This window comes from Nannospalax galili, unplaced genomic scaffold (genome assembly GCF_000622305.1).
Source record: "Nannospalax galili isolate Female #2095 unplaced genomic scaffold, S.galili_v1.0 scaffold489, whole genome shotgun sequence".
Classification (NCBI taxonomy): Eukaryota; Metazoa; Chordata; class Mammalia; order Rodentia; family Spalacidae; genus Nannospalax; species Nannospalax galili.
The window spans coordinates 499,688-511,618 of record NW_008360302.1 but is presented as its reverse complement, the minus strand read 5'-3'; positions in this window follow the sequence as shown (position 1 = coordinate 511,618).

Sequence of the window (11,931 nt, the reverse complement as noted above, 5' to 3'; positions counted from 1 at the left end):
AAAAAAAAAGAAAGAAAGAAAGAAAGAAAGAAAGAAAGAAAGAAAGAAAGAAAGAAAGAAAGAAAGAAAGAAAGAAAAAGAAAGAAAGAGAATACCCCACAGACATGGCCACAGGCCAGTCCAGTGGAAGAAATTCCCCAATTGACACTCCCTCTACCCAGATGTGTTAAGTTGACAAATAAAGCTATCCAGCACAATATCCTAAATTAAAATATCCAGGACCACTGTCACAATCCTGGCCCACGGTCACTGGGTCAGTGAGTCAGACCCACTGCCACTTCCTTGCCCTGCATTTCAAGCTCTGCTCTGTAGCATTCACTCAAACGCCTCATCACAGGTCTACAGAAAACTGTGACTGTACATCCCACAGAGCAGACGGGTGGCTTTGTAAACTTGTAACGGTGATGATTTGTGATGATGACATTAATACTTTCCTACCTCAAAAATAGACCTTGCTTTCCAAGAGCATGTAAGTCTCACAAGGGAGATAAAACGTGCCCTAGTGGCAAGCAGGGAGCTAGACGGAATGCGGGGATTTGGGCTGAAAGAGGAGGCTCTAAGCAGAAAAGGTGGAGGGCCATATTTATTTTGAAGATTTTTACATTTTTAGAGCACTTTAAGCATTTTCAAAATCCATCACTTCTTATTTTTAAGTACTGGCATGTACAAAAACATAAAATGATATAGCATTAATTGTTAATAAATCCTCAGGAATGAATGCAATAGCTCATGCGTGAAGGATGAGTGTTTCTTTCACTTACGAAGAGACCTTGATGATATATTAATGAGCAGCATAATGCTTACCCTTCAAGGGTGACAAGCTCCATATATATGCAAAAGCCACATCACCCCACACTGAACTTTGGATAATGTCCAAACGTCCTCCCTCTATCCTGTTCGTGTGCCTTTCATATCCGTTTGTTAGGTGGTTGCTCTGGCCCTGCTTGGGCATAAATAATAATGTCTGGAGGTTAAAGAATCTAGCCATGTTCTGCAGATTGATCAATTAATCAATCTCTATTGATTACTAGAATGTTCTATTAATTTCATCATGATGTCTAAAGGAGAATCCATGGCAATTAAACAAAAAGACATTTGATAGTTTTTGTGGTAATTGAATTTGTAAATTTATTAGCTTTCAGTTGTTTACTTCCAATATAAGTAATTAATATTTCATGTTACTCTCTTAAATGGGAAAATGCTTATGGGATCACTTTAATTAAGGAGCGGATAGTGGTTTGAAATGAAACCTCTAAAAGCTCTGAGTTTATAATTGGGTAATACCTCTGTTACCAAAGGTAATGTATTCTGATTACATTTATATTTCCCTGATATTCTGTTCCCTGATACACAAAGCATAAGATCTGTGCTTAGATGTCAGTCAGGGAGAAAAGCACCTTGGTGTGAAGCAATCATTAAGTATCAGCTTAAATCATGTGAGCAGCACAGAAGGCATGAAATATGCATGGTAGTTTCAAGTTGGATGGGGTTTGCTAAGATAAGGGCAGAAGAGGTAAGAGAAATCATGGTGGTCAGAAGGAAGGAGGAGATAGGACGTGTTGGTATGAGAGAGGGACAGTGGGAGGCGTGTGCTGGGCCAGGTATTCCTGATGTTAAAAAGCTTGATTTGTGACAATAGAAGGAGGCTCCTCTCACGTAACAACAAGGAAAGCTACAATGTGGGTCATGGGAGAATGTCTTTATTCATTATGTATTTGTGAGCTCTAGTGGCCATACAGTGATATTATAATGGTAGAGTTGATCAGAATCCGTTCAAATGAAGGAATATGGAAGACCTAGAGAGTAAACTCAGTCAATGAATGAGCATCAGATGCTAGAGGCCAGAATAAGAAAGAAAGAAAATAGGTCAGGAAATCAGGAAGCGACCATAAACCTTTAGCTCCTGTGCACGTGACATAGATGGTGTGCTCAGGTTAGCATTCTATGTGCCTTGAACAGTACTTATACTGCAAATCATCACTGGGCTGATAAGATGGCTCAGTGGGTGAAGGCACTTGCCAAAAAGACTGAATGCCTGATTTCCATCTCTAGCACCTGCATGTTGGAAGGAGAAAACCAACTAGTGCAAGTTGTCCTCTGACTTCCATAGAGGTGCCATGGCACATATATGTCTGTACATATACACAAGTACACACAAAATAAATGTGAAAAAAATCACATTATAATTCCTCATAGTTACATATTAATGTGAAATGGAAGCCACATTGAAGGGGAAAGGGAAGAGGGTTCAAGTAAATGCAAAATTATAGAGAACATTTTATACTGTTTTTTAATGTGTGTGTGTGTGTGTGTGTGTGTGTGTGTGTGTGTGGTGTGTATGGTCTGTGTAGAAGTGCATATGCCACAGCGTAGGTATACAGATCAGAGGATAAGTTTGTGGAGATGATTCTCTCCAATAACCTTCATGTGGGTTCTGGGGGTCTTAGCTAGTCATGTATGTGTGACAAGCACTTCATCACCTGAGCCATCTCACCAGCCCTTGAATATTTGTAAGCTTCTAAAATTACCTTTACTTTTCATACTGTTAATAAAACTGTCTTATTTTAATATTTTGGTTAATTCTTTGAAAGTTTCATACAATGTATTTTAATCATATTCAACACCATTTCTCTGTAGCCTTCAGATCTACCCTCATCTTCCTACTCATTTCCATTTTATCTCCTTTTAATTAAAAAAAAAAAAGTCCATTGGGGCTGCGCGTGGTGGTGCATACCTTTAATCCCAGCACTTGGGAGGCAGAGGCAGGTGGATCTCTGAGGCCAGCCTGGTCTCCATAGCAAACCCAGGCCAACTAGGGCTACAGGGAGACCCTGTATCAAAAAGACCAAAAAAAAAAAGTCCATTGAGGGAATGGAAAGATGGCTCAGTGGGGTTGATTAAGGGCACTGGCTTCTCTTGCAGAGAACCCAGGTTTGGTTTTCAGCGTCCAGATGTCAGCTAACTGTCTATAACAGGGAGTCAGATACCCTACTCTGGCTTCTGCAGGCATTGCTTGCATGGGTGCACTTACATTCAATGAAGACAAAACATACACATAATAAATGAAAATAATAAACCGAAAAATTAAAGTTCTTTGAGTCCAATTTGCATCCCCAAGTTCTCTTGGATAGGGTCCATCTCCTGAAGGATGGTAGACCGATGAGTGGTCACATCCTTAAAGAAACTCACTTTACTTCTCCCAGCAGCTATCAACTGTCAGTACTCTTCCACTAAGGGTGAGACTTCATGCCCACCCACTCTTCTCCACACTGGGATCTTTTCTGACTTGAGCTTGCACAAGTATTGTACATGCTGTTTCAACTGCTGTGAGTTTTATGCACAAATGCCCCTTTGTGTTAAAAAACACTGTATCATTGCAATCATCCACTACCTCTAGCTCTTATAATCTTTCCTTCCCTCTTCCATGATAATCCTTGAGTCTGAAGGGGAGGGTTGTAATAGATATCTCATTTAGGACTGAACACGCCATAGTCTCTTATTCTATGCCCCTTGACCAATTATGGATCTCTGTGTTAATCACCATTCACTGCAAAAAGAAGTTTTTCTAATGAGAATTGAGAGACATACTAATCTATGGGTATAACAATAAGTCATTAAGAGCAAGTTTAGCACTGTGTCCATTTAGCAGAATAATAGTAGTAGTATCTTCTTTAGGGTCTATAGCCTATCTAGCCATAGGGTTTTGACACAGATAACAATGCCAGGTATGAATTACATCTTGGGGAGAAGCCCTAAATCCAATTAGAAAGCCTTTGGTTACTCTCATAACATTCATGCCACTAGTGCACCTGTGGGCAAATCTTGTCAAGTCAGTCATTATTATAGCTCACAGTGTTCACAGCTGGATAAGACGAATGATTACTTTTTTCTTCTAGTAGCATGCATAGCACCTTCCAATGTTTTGAAAGCTAGGTAGTAGAGGTGAAGTTTCAAGGTCAGTACAAACTTGATTTCTCTATGTTCTATGATTCAAGTGTGTAGTGACTTCAAAAACTGTGTCTTACTGTCAATTTCTTGAGGGTATCCAAGAACAATGAAAATAGCCAACAATGTTTGAGGGGTGGTCTATGGGACCTCCTTATGCAACAATGCCAAAAGAGGTCAGCAATTCCTGGTACTTGGCTTTTGATTTGATATCCTTTGTCTGGTAGCAGCATTTTTTTCCCCTGTTACAGATTAACTCCATTTAAATTCTATTTATATATGTATAGAATTTAGGAAATTTTATAGTGGTAGGCTTCCATATGACTTATTCAAAAGGCTTTTATCCCTCTTCATACCCCTCCTTTACCCTGCTCACCCATCTCCTGCCCCACTGAACTGTTCTTATTTCATTATTTCCCTTCCCCCTTTAAAACATTGCATTCTAACTCACTGCCTTGAAAGCCCCTGTCTCCATGGTTCCTCACTAGTTTCCTGACCTCTGTGTGTTTTCACAGAATGTCAAAACATTGCTTCTTGCAGATAAGTGTAGAAGAAATATGAAAAAGTATTCTTTAAATTTGTTGAGGTTTCTAGAAAATGCAAAGTGAGGAAGATGATTTTCTTCTTGTAATGTAGTGTGGAATGATATGTTAATAAAAATATCCTGGCATTGGAAAAATAAACATCACAGTACACCACATCACATCATTATTTCTAAGTTAATGTAGAATATTTACTTATTTGGTTTTTTAAAAAAAATAGAATAAAGTTACTTAAAATATCAAAATGGAATACAGAGTATCTAAGAGTAGTTTTAGAAAGCTGGAACTGGAAAATAACCTGAGTGATAGCTATCTAATTACATATTAAAATGGATTAAAAAATCTCTAAACTGAAAATGGCATCATTTTTATTAATGAACAGACAAAAAGCCAAAGGCACAGAATCAAAACTCTGGAAACACAAAATGTTTTAAATTTTTACATTATAATAAATATAACATTTCATATCAATTGAGAAAATATGGATTTTTAAATCCAGATATTTGAAAATAGTAATCTGTTTCTTACATCATCCATCTAGGTAAGTCTCCCATAACACCGTGAAACAAATGTAATGAAACATTGCAGGCTGTGGAAAGGGAATATAGCCAAATGCCTTTCCAATTTGAGTGTGGGGAGATTGGATAATGCCTTTGTAGCTATGATCGCCACTGCAGGGTTCATCCATTTGTTTGTGGAAATGTCCTAAGTAATCTCACCTATATCTTGCCTTCTGTTGAATTGGTTAAAGGGTATCTCACCTGGGATAGATCTCAGCCACTCTATGGTAAGTGAACGAGATCAGATTTCTTAAAAAAAAAATACAGAATTATAAAGACTGAGGACTGATTCATGGTTTTGTTTGCAAAAGGTATAAGAGGGAATTTGGGAACTGCATATTGATGAATCTGCATCTTGCTTATATTGATGTTTCTTTAACTTCCTCCAGTTCTCAAAAACTGGAGACCGAAGGCTACACAAAATGAAATTGATTGTGTCTAAATTTAATACAATTTATTTTTAATATTCTATTTATTATTATTTTATGTGTATGAGTATATTGCCTACATATGTGTAAGTGCACCTCTGTTTGCCTGTGGAGGCCTGAAGAGGACATCAGATCTCCTGGAACTGTAGTTACACACTACAGTTCTGGGAATCAAACCCAGGTCCTCTGCAAGAGCCGTCAGTTCTCCCAACCGCTGAGCCATTTCTCCAGCCTGTCTTATAATTTTTGAAAAATAAAAGCAGAGGTTGAAGGAAGGTGCTGTGATTTGAATAAGGAATATCTCCTATAAGCTCCAAGTATTAAAATATTTGACCCCAACTGGTGGCATTGTTTGAGGACGTTTAGGAGGTGTGGCCTTGCTGGAGGAAGCTCATCACTGGAGGAGACCTTTGGGAGTAAATAACCATGCCCACTCCTAGTCTGTGTCTCTCTTTGCTTCCTGCATATCCTTGAAGATGTGAGTGCTCAGCTTTGTGCTTGGGCTGCCTCCTGCAATGTCTCCCTGGTTGTGATGGACTCTTACTCCTCTGGAACAGTAAGCCAAATAAATTCTCCCTTTTCCAAGCTGCCTTGATCATGATATTTCACCACAGCAGCAAACATGTAACTAATACAGTGGACTGTTTAATGATAGAGTTTATGTTACAGAGTTTATATTCCTGCTTTTGAAGGAGGGAAGGTCCTAGATAGAAAATTGAGCGCCCGTGTTGGAACTGAACTTCCATCATTTCTGAAATTTGAAAATAGAATTCAGCAAAGCGAGGATTTCAGGCTCCATTTGAAGTATACAGCATTTACACACTTCATCTTCTTAACGACAGATTAGTTTGGACATTGGTGCTTTAAGATCAAGAATCAGATCCAGTCTACCCCTTTTGGTTCCTCTTAAACTTTGTATCACCAACTTTTGCTTAAACTACAGACCTACAATACAACTCCACTGGCTGAATACATCTTTCAAATCTCTTTTAGAAATGCAAATACTGGACCTGCTTTTGGGAATTTTTCTTATTAGTATTTTGAATTTCTTATGTTTCTACAAAATCATGAGTTACTTTTATAATTAGGGAAAAGCAATAAAATTCATTTCACAGAAGCAAGCACATCTGGTTGTATCAACCTTATTGCTTTCCTTGGAACAGCTGAGTTCAGTTGCATAGAGGGAGTGTGTTTTGATGTGGGAAGGGTAAAATTACTCATTTGTGAACAAGGACTACTTTGGAGATGGGGAGTAAAACAGCCGGAGAACACCAGTTTGATGGGAGGTGAGACAGAAAAGCCGAAGCGGAAGTAGAAAAAGGGATCTCATATAAGCACTTTCAACTTCAAACCTGTTTTCAGCCACTACTACACTCACTATAATTCCACAACTACATTCTCTATAATTGGAGGAACTAAAATTGTTTTTGTTCTATCTCTTATACCTGACCTGATTTTTGAGAATGAATCCAGGAAACCTGATAATTGCTAGAACAATATTTCCCAGCCCAAAGTCCAAATGTTAAGGTGGTGGGTGAAAAGTTATTTTGTTCATCAAGAAAATGAGAAAAATAATGTAGTTTCCTCAGAGTTGTTTACTCATTTAGAAAATTCTTTGGTCTTACCTACTCTCTAATTTTAATGCTAAAGGATTCCATATAGAATAAGGATAGAACAGCTCAGTTATTCTTTGAAAACTTTCTAAACTTTGAAATAAACATTTGGTCTTTTCTTAGATTAAAAGTTTCATGATGATAAAGATGAAACTTTTGTCTTTAACATTCATGCTTGTCACACTGTGCTTTGCACTGTGTTCAGCACATTAAAGATTTTAATGTAGATATCTGTTGATTCTCTGATTACAATAATTCAGCAACATTATGAGTTTCTTGCATTTCTTAATTAAAATGGGATCCCATGTAACAGTAGCTTTTTAAGTTGTGCATTCCAAATTCACAGAAAGTTTCTAAATGATACATTACATAATTAAAATACTACAACTCTTTCCAATTCTATTTGGTATAATTCTGGCACTATATTTCATAAACAGATGTTAGTTTGCTGACTTTTTATTTTTAAATTTTTCTTTTATTTATTCTTAGAGAATTTCATGCATTATATACAATATATGTTGATTTCTACTCCCAAACCCTCCAGACCGACATTTACCATGGCTCTGTCTCTCAACTTCATGTCTTTTTTCTTAACCCAGTGAGCTTTCTTAACTTGCAGTGCCAGTGTGTGCATCACTATAGTATGTGCAACCTACCAAGTGCCACATCCCTGAAGAAAACGGACCCTCCCTTCTCCAGCAGTCGTAAACTGCCAATAGTTCTTGGATTACAAATAAAGAGCCCTGATTGGCTTGATCTTCTGTAAGTCTTGTGGAGGCAACCACAACTGCTATGACTTCATGTATTCAACCATGCCCTCACGTTTGAAAACACTGTTTTGTAGCCATTCTCCTCAACCCCCAATCTGTCTCCCCTTCTTCAGTGGTCCTAGAACCTTGGGGGTATGCAGATGTTCCATTTAAGACTGAACACTTCATGACAACTTACTCTTTGATTTTGTTAGAAAATTTCTTCTAAATATTTTATTTTTTATTTTTATGTGTATGAGCATATTGCCTGCATGTGTGTAAATGCATCCATACTGTGCAATGCCCAAAAAGGTCAGAAGAAGGCATCAGATCCCCTGGAACCAGAGTTACAGACAGTTGTTAGCCACCATGTGAGTTCTGGGAACTGAATCTTGTCTTCTGAAAGAGCAGTTAGTGCTCTTAACCACCGACCCATCTCTCCGGCCCCTATTCTCTGCACTCTGATCGGTTATGAGTCTGTGTATTAACTGTCATCCAAACAACAAAAAAAGAAGCTTCTCTGGAGAGCTGCACTATGGATATAAATATAAGTATTTAAAAGACAGTTTGATACTGTAAATTTAGCAAGATACTAGTAGTAGGTTGACACCTGGGATGTATGACCTACTTATCCATAAGTTCTTGTCTCAGTTTACAACACTGGGCATGAGTTTCATCCTTTGAAGTGGGTCTTAAATCCAGTCCAGAATCAGATAGTTAGTCCCATAGTATTCATACCCCTATTGTACTCAAGGGCATGTCTTGCCAGGCCTACCACTAATGTAGTTCACAGGCTTTACAGCTGGGTAATACTGCTAGTGGCTTTTCTTCCCCAGTATCCTGTATAGCACCTTCTGGGACTATGAAAACTAACTAGGACATGGGAAGTTTCATGTTACTACCAGCTTAATTTTTCCATGACCTGTGAGTGATGTATGTGATATCTTCAGCAATAGGATGTTACCATTAAGTTCTGGTACATAGCCAAGAGCAATGGTGCGTGCCTGTATTATTATGTAAGGTGTCTATGGGATCCCCCTTGAACAACTCAAAAGGAGGTATTCTAATCTTGGCACTTGGAGAGACATTACTTTCCTGCATAGGAAAACTCCACTTAAATTATATATAGTGCTGGTTTGAGTGAGAATGTCCCGCATGGAATCCAAGTATTCAGACATTTTGTACCCAGTTGGTGGCACTATTTTGGGAGGTCTTAGAAGGTGTGGTGATGCTGAAGGAAGCACATCACTGGGGGTGAGCTTAAAGAGTTCCCAGCCTTACTGGATCTCTAGTCACTCTCTGCTTCCTGTACCTGCTTGAAAATGTGAGCCTCAGATTTCAGATCCTACTCCACCCATCTCCTGCAACAAACAGAATCAGTTCCCTTTCCTTCCCAACCCTACACCCTGATTGATATATGCATATATATGGCAGCTTCTGAGATAGTAGGTTTCCATATGACTTTTTCAAATACATTTAATGTTGGAGATCCCTTCTCACACCCTTCTCTGTCCTTTTCACTTAAACCTTCACCTCCCCATTATCCCCCTTTCTCTCTTCATACTACCTCTGTTCTGCTATCCTCTCTCTCTTAATCTCTCTCCCCCTTTCTAATTTCTGGTTTGTATAGGTCTTCCAATTTATGCACACATAGCTGAAACTTTGAAGCTGTGATTCAACTATGAGAGAGAACATGCAACATGTGTCTTTCTGGGTCTGAGTTACCACAGTATGAATATTTTCTCAGTTCTATTCATTTACTTGAAATTTTCATAATTTTAGTTTCCTTTAAAGCTGAACAAAATCCCATTGTGTATATGTACCATATTTTCATTATCCATTTATCAGTTGATAGACACCTAGGCCGCTAACATTTCTTAGTCATGAATGGACCACACATGAATAGAGATGAGCAAGTATCTCTGTAATAAGATGTAGAATCTTTTGAGCATGTTCCAGAAGAGGTTTGCTTGGGTTATATGGTAGCTCTGTTCCTAGCTTTTAGGGGAGACTCAATACTGATTTCCACAGTTATTGTACCATGTATGCCCACCAATAATGAGTAAGGATTCTCCTCTCCCAACATCCTCAACAGCACTTCTTGTCATTTGTTTTCTTGATTTTAGTCATTCTGACAGGAGAAAGGTAAAATCTCAAAGTAGTTTTAATTTGCATTCCTCTGATGGCTAAGAACATTGAACCTCTTGGGAGCTCTCTCTACTGTTCCATAGCCCATTCTCTAGTCTGCTTGTTGTTTTCTTGGCATTTAGATTTTTAGTCTGTACTTTGACCAGTTGTGAGTTTCTGCTTTAATCACCATCCAGAAGAAAAATAGGTAGGCTTCTTTGAGGAGGAGCAAAAACTACAATAATATTTGCATATAAAGATAAGTTTTTAGAGGGCAGTTTGATACTGTGTCCATTTGGAAAAATAACAGAAGTAGTTGACCTACCCAGCCATGGGTTCTTGGTCCATTCTTCATTACCTAGGCATGAGTTCTATGCTGATGCACATGATCTGTGTTATTTAGTTTTGATTTTATAGAATCTTGATCAAATAAACACTCAATGAATTTTAGCTGAGTGAATGAGGTTTAAAATAAAAACTCTAACAATATCAGTAAAAAAATTGTAGCACCTTATTGATTAGCAATTACTAATAAGCAATACTAGCTTATTAGTAAGATTGTGTGATGGGTAAGGGAGACATTTGCAAGAAAACTACTATCCAAAGAAATCAGCATACCAAAGAAAGACATCTTCAGAGTATGATTAAGCTTGGGTTACTTTTTCTCATCAGTTACATTCATAATCAGCTTTTCCTTACTTCTTTTCTTCATCTAGTATTGATTAGATACTACATTCTTTTGGCTTTGTGCATTTTTTAAATCACCAGATGGAATACATCTAGATATGCTAAGAATGTAATCTTTCAAAGAAGAATCCACCACTGTTACATCAGTGATAGTGTCAGGATATACCTAAAATTGAAGAGGAAAAAGTGCAGACTGAAAACAGAACACTGTGAACAGGAAGAGGACAGGAAAGAGTGCTAATGAAATTATGCCAGGGAAAGAATGAGGAAGAAATCATATGCACAGTCTGGATACAATTTCTGCAGAGTTGATTCAGACAGAGAACGGGTTCAACTGGAGGATCTGGGTCATGTAGGGAAGAGAACTGAATTAAAGCCATCGGGATGAGCAGTAATACTTTCTCAGGGGCCAGAAATCTTTCAGATGCCTGTTATCAATAGAGGTCTGATAAGACTTTCTCTTCAGAATATCCAGATATGTCACTAATCGGGATGTTCATTATATATATCTTCCTCAAATTTGAGGTGTAAATAGATTTAGTTTGCCAAGTTTCTTGTGGTCTTACTTTTCCAAAATCACATACCAATAATTTCAGAGCTAAGATCTGAGTCAGGGAATTGGATCAACATACGTAAATACAAGTTGTTGAGCTTTTTCCATATTGTCAATTCAGCATGCACCCAGAGCACCACACCAGGAAGCCTGCTACTGAAATGCTTATTAACATTTACTGTGATTATTTCCACATTCATAATATATTGAACCTGAAGACCTGGTTGTAAAATTCAATTTTCGAACATATTGAATAAAAACTCTATTCTTGTTTTTGCAAGAGCAAGAAACTAATAACAATACCAAAAACAGTGCCAGCACTGTAGGGCCAAATTAAGTCATTTATCACCCAAAGAGGGCTCTTTCTTTCTCTTTTTGTCTTCAGCTGAGATCTGTGCAAATCTAGTTCTGTGGGCTCAATTGCATTTGTGCCTGTAACCATGTCATAGACTATCTGTCTGCTTCCATACTCTACATTGCATTATCTTTCATTTGCAGGCAATCTCTTAATGACAGGATGGCTAACTGTGATGTCCAGACAATGTGTAATGAAGATGCATGCTCAGACTCCCATTATTATTATTTTTAAAATTTTTTAAAAAAACTTTATTGAGAATTTCACACATTCATATAAGGTGTTTTAATCAAATCCATGCCCACTCCCTTCCCTCCAACATTCCCCCTTTGAAAGGTAACCCTAAAATCTTTTAAGGATTAGTTCCAAGAG